At 34.8% G+C, this 11946-nt stretch overlaps 1 long non-coding RNA gene across 2 annotated transcripts; it reads right to left on the bottom strand.

The window, feature by feature from the left end:
• Nucleotides 1-2575: 2575 nt before the first annotated feature.
• Nucleotides 2576-6208, bottom strand: LOC149227224 (uncharacterized). 2 transcript variants are annotated; one of them, XR_016247118.1, is made up of 5 exons: nucleotides 5860-6208; nucleotides 5606-5686; nucleotides 5432-5508; nucleotides 3811-4010; nucleotides 2576-3082 (listed from the first exon to the last, which is right to left on the bottom strand). It is a non-coding gene; the product is annotated as an uncharacterized LOC149227224 (long non-coding RNA). The 2 variants fall into 2 exon arrangements; XR_016247117.1 differs by lacking the exon at nucleotides 5860-6208 and having other exon boundaries at nucleotides 2579-3082; nucleotides 5606-5852.
• Nucleotides 6209-11946: the final 5738 nt, after the last annotated feature.

Here is an 11946-nt window from a genome sequence, read left to right as displayed (position 1 = left end):
GTAACAAGATTATTAACCATGGAGATTTACCCTCATTTTATCATGGAGATTCTTAATCTATAAATAGGCTCTGTTACAATACCATGACTTATCAATACCACGATCCAAAAAACTATTACTCATTTCATATAATACTTATTCGTATGACATTTTTTTAATAATAAATTTAATTAAAAGGCACAAAATGCATAACTACTTTCGAAAATAAATCTCAACCTTGATTTATATATTATATTATAAAAATTAAATCCTTACTATCTACTTAATAATTATTGATAATTAAATTAAAATTAATTATAATCTCAATACATTATTAATTAATTACATTCAACTAAAAATATATCATTATAACGACACTATTATTTAACTAAAAATATATCATTACAACAACACTATTATTAAAATATATCATTATAACAACACTATTATTTAACTAAAAATATATCATTATAACAACACTATTATTAAAAATATTATACTTCATTGCAAAACCGTGCTCAGACTTGAGCTTCCTACCTAAGATTTGTTATACATTGGGTTGTTCAGCATTTTAGTTGACTGGAATTCACTTGATCAATCTAATGGCAAGTTTCTTCTTGTTATATTCATTGATATTTATGAACAAGAGAAGACTTAGGTTGCTAAGTTTGCTATCAAACTCAGGTTTCCAAAAGGGTTCGCAGAAATGGCCATGAAAATGGTGTGAAATAATCATGTTAAGAATGTAGATATGAAAGAGATAAAGAACATAAAAGAGAAAATACTCGGCTCGGATTTTTGAATTTTCAATAGAAATAGCCCTGGCTAGTCGTAGGGTATATCTCTTTGAGGCTGCAGTAAATATTGCTGTTGTTGTTTTCATGGAATTTTAAAAATTCGAAGAGTTGAAATCTTGTTTAACCTAGAATAGTTAAGTGCTCTGTAACTTTATGGACGAGATTCTACTCCATAATTACAAGACAAAAAACTCGAAGGATAAATTTTAGAATACTTTTACTAACGGATACATATTACTAAAGTGGACAGGGGAGAATGTTCATTAAATAAAGACTAGACTGATTTGAAATTCTAAAGCGCTGAAGTTACAAAAGTTTTTTGGACTCTGATATTTGTTGTACTAAATGGTCTATGTAAGCATGTTCAACAATTTGATATCTGTTTGGTTCGAACAGGGCTACATTAATTATGGAACATTTGTTTTATTTGTTTTCTTTATTCATTATAATGTGGAATTTTTTTAGATCGACTCTTTTACAATTTTTTAATGGCAGATTACAGAGATATTCCAAAATTAGATAGGTAGAGGGAGATCAAACATAATGCACAAGAACATGGTTAAACAATTGATTTCGTTCATATGCATCATATTCTTCAAATTTACATTGAATTAAATTCAACCTAAAAAATACACACCCCTATGGAACAAACACCTTAGCCAGGACTCTGATCCTTGGACAGTTCAAACAAAGACAAGGTGTTATGGTTCTCCCAACGCCATGATGGATGGATTTAATTTTGCTCACCTAAGTGCACACCTTGCTGACCATGTACTTGAGTTCTCAACGGTTTATGTGTCCAGTTATTATAATTAAGTCTCTACCCTCGTGAACATTTCCAATAGCCTCTCACTTCGGTAGGTGTTACCTTCAAATTTGACCAACTTCTGTCGACCTTTTGGGATTTTTTTGATATTGTTTCTTGTCTAGCTACGGCTTCATCATTGCTAACAATTTGATCTAGGTTTCAGGCTATGTCATAAGGTTGTCGAACTTCAATTTTGAAGTTCGAATTTTGGCTAACTTTAAAAAGATTTTGAGGTTTAGCAAACTTTATCAAACCTCATGGCCATTAACCAAGTCCATAGATCAAAATTCATAACCTCATGTCACAACTCAATCTTATAAAATATCCTTACAGTTTCCATGTTAGTGATAGCATTGTTTTTTATTGATATTGATTTCTTACAATTTTATCTTATATTTCATTTTCAAGTTAATATATCTATACATATAGAAAATGTTTATAGACGAACCTAATGACGAACCTTATCCAAACCCCATAAAAAAATCAAACTCGAACCTAACCTAATCGTTGCCAAACCTAAATTCAAACCCCAACCATATGACATTGGTTTCAGGGAGCACTGACATTGGTTAAACCTTCTACCGGATGTGTCATTAAGACTTAAGAGGATTGACTTAATAAAGTCCTGAAAGGCTAGATAGGGATAGTAAAAACTTGCCAATGTGTCATTAAGACTTAAGAGGATTGACTTAATAAAGTCCTGAAAGGCTAGAGAGGGATAGTAAAAAATTTGTAAGCAAACAGTATAGACAACTGAACTGAAGCCTTAGTGAGAACATTGATGCTGAAGTTACCTTAAGCCAACTCAAAGTCGAATTTCAGTGAGCAGCTATGTTTTAGTGTGACTAAAGCAATCCTTGTATTTATCGGCTGGTAGGTGATATATAGGGGCACGTTACAATGGAGGTTAGGGTTATGCACTTCTGTAAAGTGTGTCCAAATAGGGGCCAGGCTTCGCATTCTGCATTGCCACCTATTCACATAACAATATCTCAATATCTATTGACAACCGGAAACTATATATGTTTATGCAGAATCATAGGGATGTATGGAACTGGGTTGGACTGCAGGCGTTGGAAACTTAGAGATTCTAGTTATTTCCTCGATAGAATTATCTTGGCTAAGGAAGCTACCATAATATATACTTTTGCTTGAAAATATTGTAAAGAAATGAAAAGACAATATTTACAATGATTTATCTGTTCAGTCATGCATTTTATACTAAGCAGAAGTCCAAGTTGTTACCATTTTTCTGGTTGCCAGGCTCCGAAGAAGGGCCAGATCATTGACCGTGTACCAAAACCCAAGCTAGCAGCAATATTGACTGGCTTCGATTCACGGTGTTCCTCTAGCAATTGTACAATCTCCAAGCATGCCCAACTAAATTTGGTAAATAGCATTTTTTGAGACATATCCCAGACTCCAGAGGTTTTCATTATCAAATCTCCACTGTAACAAGATGCTTATCTTGCTGAGAAAGCATGTTGCCCGTCAAGTTCTGAAATCCAAAACCAAAAAATAGTTTAGCAGTTTTTAGTTTTGTCTGTGAGAATAAAATGCTTGTATTCCATGTTAACTTTGCTAGGAAATAGTTCAGATAATTTTTTTTGTTTTGTCTTAGACACAGACAAAATCTTACATAGGACTAGAAAAGAAATGATCTGTAAGTATGGCTCAAAATCAGTACAAACATGAACAAAGTTAAGATCCATAAGTTTAAAATGGAATGGGCTGTACTCTAGCATCTCATGTTAATGAACACATATAACTTCCTTACAGGCCTTTATAAATTGAGAACTTTCATTGCATTATCGCTATCATGTTGACATCTTAGAAAAGGGAGTGACGGCAACTACATATCTTAAGGCTGAAGTGTTCAAAGTAAAAAAGTATATTGTTACTATTTACTGTAATGCCAAATAAAAAGGTTATATCACCATTACAATGATGATAATAATAAGTCATAGGCGTCTAAAGTTCCCCATAATTCGAGATGTTTTCTGTTGGTGGAGATGAATTTATAAGCATAAGTGCATACCTCAACTGAGAAAGATGTGCATGAAAAGATTTTTTAGTTGATCTTTGCTACGTAATTTATTGAAAGTATAAGATGTTTGTATATCAAAACATATAGTCAGGAAACCATATCATATTGTCCCTTTTAGCCTGAATGAAACACACAGGAAATACACAATTCACTCAAAGATCGTGATGGATTGAAAATACCTGGCGGTAGGCAAGCTGCCCTAATGAGGAGACTTCTGCATGGATCCCTGTATGCCAACTATGCGCATATCAATGTCCAGATAAGCTACACAGATGGCATACAGGGAGCCAGGCAGTTTGACTTCATCCCAATAGGGCTTGAATAAAAAAGCCATCCATCCAAGCTTATCTCCTCGACTTTGGATCTCTGTGCCTACTTCCTGGAAAAAAAACAATGTAAAATCAATGGCTATCCCAGGAAAATAAGTGTTTAGAAAAGCTCCAAGCCAATATAAAAGTTGATGCAACTATCCTATATTGCAATATTTATAGCAGACAAGATAGAACTAGGACTGCCAAGGTAAATAATAGATAAAAGGTTTGCCTGTTTCAAAATGCTTAGAAAACAATATTTATTTGGATGCAACTGATTTTCATGCCACCAAAACTTGGCTTAGTGAACAATATTTATTTGGAAGTAAGTTAATAACTTATTTTCATCCCACCAACCCTTTGTTCAATAACACTTTTCACGACAAACCCTTCATAACTAACGCCCTATGACTAATTCCATTTTCAAAATATGTTTTTTTAAGGCTTAAACATGATGCATGACCGTGAGTTGCAATATCTGCTTTCAAGCTCACTCGATGCATGACAAAACAGTGTAGCATATACCATTCTATTGAGTATTTCATTATACTTTAATATGAATACTCCTGGTAAGATTATGACTATTTCGATCAACATTAATATGACTACAACTGCTAAGATTCCATCATGGCCAAATCTGTGGCACAGCATATGAAATATCATTCATTTGGGACTGGAAAATCTGCAACAAATTTATTGATACAGGTCAGAGTTTTATATTTCTTAACTAGAGCAGAGTCCATGCAGGCATGGTCTAGGCTGGGCTGAGTTGTGGTAAACTCCCACCTGTCTACCGCTGGACCACCATAGGTTAATCCAAGGCCACGACTACCAGAATGAGGAATTATAAAGAACTGCTTGCTTTCCAAGCCAAAAAAAGTCACCATGACCCACTATTCTAAATGAATGTGTTTGTGTTGTAGCACACCAAGAAGCATTCTCATTGTTGATGTTGGAGAAGAAAAGGACAGGCACTCAATATTCAATGAATGTAATAGTAGGGTATGTGTATTGTACTGGTTCAGATTGTTCAGAAGAAGTTCTTGTCAAGGAGACAGAAAAGACAATGGAGGCACAGGCTTTATGAAGAGCTCAACAGAAGTCAGATGAAAGTACAGAATAGACAAATGATAATGCTCCAAGCACAGGCCCAGACTGTAACCAAGATATTGATAAATACATGACCCCTTCACCTTGAAGCACAAAAAGAGGAAGATAAAGCAACAGTAGAGCATGCATTTATGAAAATGTATGCCTCTGCCAAGCCGGGAGGGGGGGAGTTGTAAGATGTCAGACCTGTAGTTTTCTCATGTATAATAAAAATTTTAAAAGCCTTCACAGTAGCTGTCAAAAGGCAAAATAGGCGGACTTACAAATTGCCACCATAACATCATAAAATCGGCAACCCATCTGCAAAATCATATTGCCAAATCTTTTAAAAAAAAGAACACAGCTCTAATTAGGCAGCTCTAATGCAGAGAATCCATACCTTCTAAAAATATGAATCCTGTACAGATGACCCAATGCAGTTAATTAGGCCAACTCAGGAAGCACAATGAAAGTTTCCTGCAATAATCCAGCGTTAATGAAGGGGATTGTATGGATAAGATGAAGATATAATTTGCAAAGTCCGGGAGTCTTATAATGGAACTAGGGGTATAACCGATGAATCGATTGAAGAGAAAGTTGTCTGAGGAAGAATTCGAGAAAAAGCAGGACATTCCTTTTCGAAAAATGGGCATTTCTGAGCAGCATCAATATATGTGCCAGGGCAACCAACCAAACCATTCCATACCACTCATTATTTCTCAATATCCGAACTCCAGAATGAATGTACCCAGTGCGATTCCCTTCATTGTCTTTCAATATTCAAACTTCAGAATGATTGTACCTAATTTTCATTATATAACAACGTACCTTAGTAGTAATTAAAAGCTGTTGGGGGTACTTCAGCTGTCCACTCACTCTCACAAACCTTTGAACGACTGAAATGCTGTTGATAGGAAATAGGTACCCAAGAAATCACATGCCCCAGACAGGCCCCCCTCACGCCTCCCATGTGATTGTGATTTCACGTGCCAGTGGTGCTCTCAAGCCATTCCTCCATCATTCGTCCCTTACCATCATTATTCATAATACACCTCTGTTATTTAGAAAATGTCTGTCTGCGTGTCTTACGGCGCCGAAATTCGACAGAGACAACCTACCCAGCTCCTCCTTAGCTCACAGTTAACGTGACCATTCCTCCAACCTACGGAGACCCTAAGAAACATGTGCATATTGTGCTAAGCCTTCTAGATTGCAAGCCTTCCCTGCCGACCAAACAGCTAATTTTGTTTTTATTGATTGGGAAACACTTCAGGTTGCAAAATCTGTGGACTGATGTGAGAGCATAATTTCCTCAAGACTTTTTCCAGATGCAAAACTGTGGTTTGATGTGAGAGTATATTTTTGTCATATAAGGATGGAAAACTTTCATTAGATGTAAGAGTCTGGTTACTGCAAATTAATTTACAAGTGGTTTTGATTTTTATCATAATCATGAAAATTGATTTTGATTTTATTTGAAAATCATTATATATAAATGTATTATTATAATGTTGTTATTAAGAATATATGAATTTTTTGAAGTAATATATTTCTTTCATATGTGATTCTTACTTTTAATCTTTATTTACAAATTTGAAATTAAAAAGATTATTGTAATATTGTTATCAAAATCATGTTAGATAATGTCATCTAGATTATGAGAATTTTTTAAATAATTTTTTTTAAAGTGATGCTCTCATTCAACCCTTATTCATATAATTTGAAATTAAAAAATTCATTATTACAATGTTGTTATCAAAATAGTGTTAAATCAAAATTATGTTAATTTTTTGAAATAATTTATTTCCCCAAATGAATCATACTTTCAAATTTATCTATAAAAATTGAAATTAAAATGTCATACCTTTATTTATAAAATTTAAAATTAAAATAATAAACACTGAACTTTAAAAAACGAAATAATATACATTTCATAAATAATATTATAAACTAATAATATACATTCTAGGAATAATATTATAAATTATTATACAAATCTTTACATCATAATTTCTAAATTATATTTTTATATATAATTTCAATAATAAAATTTCATATTTGTCTATAGGGTTTAGGGTTTACAATAAACAGTTATTGAATGCTTTATTAGAGCACTCTTTGATGTGAATGTTATATTAAGGCACTCCTTGATGTAAAGTCATATGTTCAATTTTCCCCATTTCCCACTCTATTAAGACACTCCTTGATGTAAAATACTATGTTAAAGCACTCCTTAATGTAAAGTCATCCATTCAATTTCCTGTCAAATCAATATAATATATTAAACAAATTAAAAATATAATCATACCCTACTTAAAAATAATAAAATTTCATGCTCTACATTTTCCACTTCCTTCCACATTTTCCACTTCCTTCCATTATTAAAAAATCCTTATTGATATCATAATTTATAAATTACATATCTATTGTTACACATTATTTTATTATACTATGTAAGAGTGATTCTCTTCTTATCCTATGCTAGATTTACACCCTCAATTAACGCTGCCACAAGATTTTCAGCTCTTTATTCCATGTATATATGTCATGTCAAAATGACTTTTGTAGACAAGGCACCCACTTTGAACCTTCCCATCCCCTCATTTCAACAGAAAGCTGACCCCTTTTGAGTCCGCACATGGTACTTTTTCCACGTGAAGGTGGACTGAGATTAAACAACACATGATTGGTGGTTAAGGTAGGTGTGCTAACCCTACCTTGCACCGCTCATCTTATACCACCTAATGCCACTATAGGACTTCTATGTCTTTTAAAACCATTAACATAAATCCAACCAAGGGATTAATAAGTTAGGATACCATATCATTGATAGTGATTTTTTTTTTTTTAATATGCAAAATTTTAAAATATACCAATATATTTTTGATAGTGACTTATTTTTTTTTATTGGGCAAAATCATAAAATATATCAATATATTTTATATAAAGTTGTCGGTACCATTTTCTTTTAAGGATTTGGCATAGAGGATAGAGTTAAACTAATTTAATAATCAAGTAACCAACTACAAATAAAGCTTACCAAACTCTACGACGAGAGAGCTGAATATTATTTTTAATTTGAAAATGGATATGCACATATATTTTACATAAAAATGGTTGGATGATATTTACATTGGATATTTTGGATTGATAAAGAGATTATTTCTTTTTACAGAGTGGGAATATATCATAATTCAGTTGTCAAATCAGTACTGAGGACAGTTATATTACAGATGGACTCATCACCCTTAGTCAAGGGAAACCCCACCTCAAATAATATGTTGGTGGTATGTAAGGAAGCGGGCTTTCACTCCTGCCAGCTGTTAACCCATTTCCTAAGGGAAACCCCACCTCAAATAATATGTTGGTGGTCTGTAAGGAAGCGGGTTTTCACTCCTGCCAGTTGTTAACCCATTTCCTTAGGTCACACGAAAACTAACTCTTAGCTAAATTAGGACATCCTCCAAGGCCATAATGTATTTTGTATTGTTATACAAAATGGAAAGTTTTTATTTTTTTAATTTTATAATTAAAATAAAGTTATAGTATTCATTTGAAAGAGTAAATTACATTCAAATTAACAATAAAATATATATTTTAAAGCTAAATGAATTTTTTATAATATTATAAGTTAAAAGAGATTTTCATAATATTATATATAAAATATATATTTTGGCGTTAAAAGAGATTTTCATGATATTATATAGTTTAGAGTAGATATTCAAATTTTTCACAATCTAAATAAACTAAAAATTTCATATAAATTTATAAGTTATTATTTTAATACAAATACACAGAATACATTTTTTCCAATAACATATATTATAGATAACATTGATAGGTACTTCCTTTATAGATAACATTGATAGGTACTTCCTTTATCTTCTTTTCATTAGTTAAAAAAAGGGGAGTCTATTCCTTTGGTTTCCAAAGGATTATGAATTTAGTGAACTAAATCTAAAAGATTATTCATCAATAACTATTTGCACAGATTTAGGGGATTAAATTATAGCGTAGTTTATTTTTTTTTCCTAAAGTAAACTCAACTACAATTTTTATCAATTCATCAACTTCTCAATTTCAAATTTGAAAATGACTTTGTCAATTACTGAAAATCAACTACAATTTTAATCAATTAATCAACTTTTCAATTTTTTTTCCTAAAGTAAACTCAACTACAATTTTAATCAATTCATCAACTTTTCAATTTCAAATTTGAAAATGACTTTGTCAATTATCGAAAAGCAGCTACAATTTTAATCAATTCATCAACTTTTCAATTTCAAATCTGAAAATGACTTTTTCGATTACCGAAAATGATCTGAAATCACCCCCAGGTGACCTCAGGAAATTAATGAAGGTATTACAGACTCATGCACTGGGATATGCCTATGTTATTTTAAGCAACGGATTGATAAGATTGTGAAATACACAGGCATTGGAAAATAGTAAGAGAAACACAGCAAGCAAATGCAAAACACGACAATTTAATAAGGAGTTCACCCAATCCTCTTGGGTTACGTCTCCTGGTTTAGCTTTCAGTAGTGGCCTTTTCTATTGTGTCTTTAAGCAGAGTTTTTACAATGAGGAGCTCAATTTGAGTCTCCTGTAACAGATGATGCTCAGTAGGGTGGTACTTGGATTCCCCAAGCCGCTAGAGTACACAGAATCCCCCTTACTGAGTCTCGACCTCAAATGGTCTTAATGGGGTGAGTCTAATCTGGTACTCAGTTCCCGACCAATATCCTCACAGGGATTGCTTGAACCTCTCAAGCCTTCTCGGTTCTGTCTGCTCGATGCTGCCTTAGCTCTGCAGGTCAGCTCGACTTCTCTGTTCTCTACTTCTTGCTTCACTCTCTCCTCTGTCTCCTTCTACTCTTTGTCTGTTCGTGGCTTAAAGCCAATCTGTCCCGTGATTGTTCGCTTCCTCTTCCGGCTCTTCGGATCGCCTGCCTCTATCCGCTGGAATTCCCTGCTTTTGTGTCATCGCCACTGTGTAACGTTTCACAGAGGTGGCCACTTGTCCCCTCACGAACTGAGTGCCAGCTCTTCCTCGAACGATCATTATTTCGGTTATTCTGTGAAATGATTCATCCGCCAGCTCAGCGGTCATGTCGGACCCCAAATTTCATATGCCTCAGCCTATTCTTCCGTCAAATCCGGTCTCCCATCGGGTGCAATCTCTGTCGTTGATCTGGGGCCTCCAGATCCTACGGTCATCGCTTTTATCGCACGGGTGAGTTGCTCGACCGTTACCCTGCGATGAGAGCGGTTTTCTCTCTCATCTACCGGACACGCGTCATTCAGTGTATGGCATCACTTGGTCCTCTGCCAAACTCGCTTACCGCCCGAAATGCCTCCAATATTCTGCCAGTTTTGAGCACGGGACCCGCCTTGTCAGTTTTAGTGCTTTCCCACAGTTTTCAGGTTTCTCTTGTGACCGAGTGCTCGGGGTCTTTCCTTCTCGAGGGGTTTTGCCCAGCAAAAACGACCTCTATTTTCGGATCTGGACTCCCTATTTGCTAGTTTGCACCACTGCGTGGTCTCCATGGGCCAACGGTCAGCGTGCTTTGACTGAGGGTCCTCGTTGTTCCGTGCTGGCTACAAACTGCCACTGTCCAAAGGTCTTTCCTGATAGCTCATTTGAAATAGTCATAGAAACTCTGATAATTTTCAAGGATCCAATTCGGATCACGACCTTCCCACTGAAAAAGCTTTTGGACCACCAAAAGTTGGTTTTCAAGCATTGACTAAGTGAGGATACAACTTTCTCACCTGTCCAATCTCTATCCATTTTGCACTGCTTGGCTTTGAACCCCTGAGCCCAATTTTGAGGTACTCAACATCTCCCCTGCGCGTCGTTCTCACCTTCCTGTCCAGAACTGTGTCTTCCTGCAATTCATTAAGATATTCAAGTAGCAAGTCATCAATAGAAGGCAATTGACTTTGCTCTTCGGGATCCTCAATTAGTGAAGGTTCAAACAATCTCAAGCTATTTGCATTAACGACTGAGTAGATGTGCATATAAGCTGGCAAATCAAGGCAAAAAGCATTCTCACCAATTTTCTCAAGGATCCTGAAAGGTCCATACTGTTAGGATTCCAAGAAACTCTCCTAGGTTGTAGCTCGGAGATGCCTGGTAACATATAAATTCAACTATTGTTTTAGGTTTAATGGAAGGAATGATGGTTTGGTTCAAGCCAGATAACCACTTCTACTTTGTTTCACTCCATACATGCATGAACACCCTCAGACTATAAGGCTTTAGACAACCAATGCTCACAGTTTAGATATTTAGGTGAATATGGAGAATACTAACCAAACGAGCTGATACACAAGACCATGTGATGGCCGGCTGCAGCTAGTATAGAAACTTGCGAATCTAATCTATTAATGCAAAGACAGGATGACAGCTCTCCTGCATTAGATAGAAAGAAACTTGAGTAACCTATTCAGTGAAACATTCAATATTCTAACCCAGAGATAAGATGATAGTTATCTAAAATTAAACATCAAAAGATCAAGAACACAGCATATTAGGCACAAATTTAGAACAGAATAAAGTGGACAGTGACCAGTTAACAGCAAAAGAAGCTTGTATTAGCTGAAAATGAAGATGAGACGTTGCAAGTGACAAAATGTCTACAGTCTCTAGAAGTTGAACCTTACATCAAATGCCAACCTTGATTACATCTTTCTTCTGGATATTTATAAGTTTACAAAACTATGGCATTTGGTCATTTAGCTGTGGAGGGGTCATAATCCACCACCAACTGCATTTAACCGCCTGATGGAGTCTCTGAACGAGGTGGCTTGTTTCAATGGGTGAATTCGATCTGTTCAGGTGTTGTGCTGTCCTTTAAGCAGTTGGAGTGCTCATATCGGTGGAGTCCATGACTGATAAATTCGGTTACG

The sequence above is a fragment of the Pinus tabuliformis genome, chromosome J (genome assembly GCF_031772625.1).
Source record: "Pinus tabuliformis cultivar Carrire ecotype Pingquan chromosome J, CPIR1, whole genome shotgun sequence".
In the NCBI taxonomy this organism is placed as follows: Eukaryota; Viridiplantae; Streptophyta; class Pinopsida; order Pinales; family Pinaceae; genus Pinus; species Pinus tabuliformis.
This window is presented reverse-complemented; position numbering and strand designations above follow the sequence as displayed.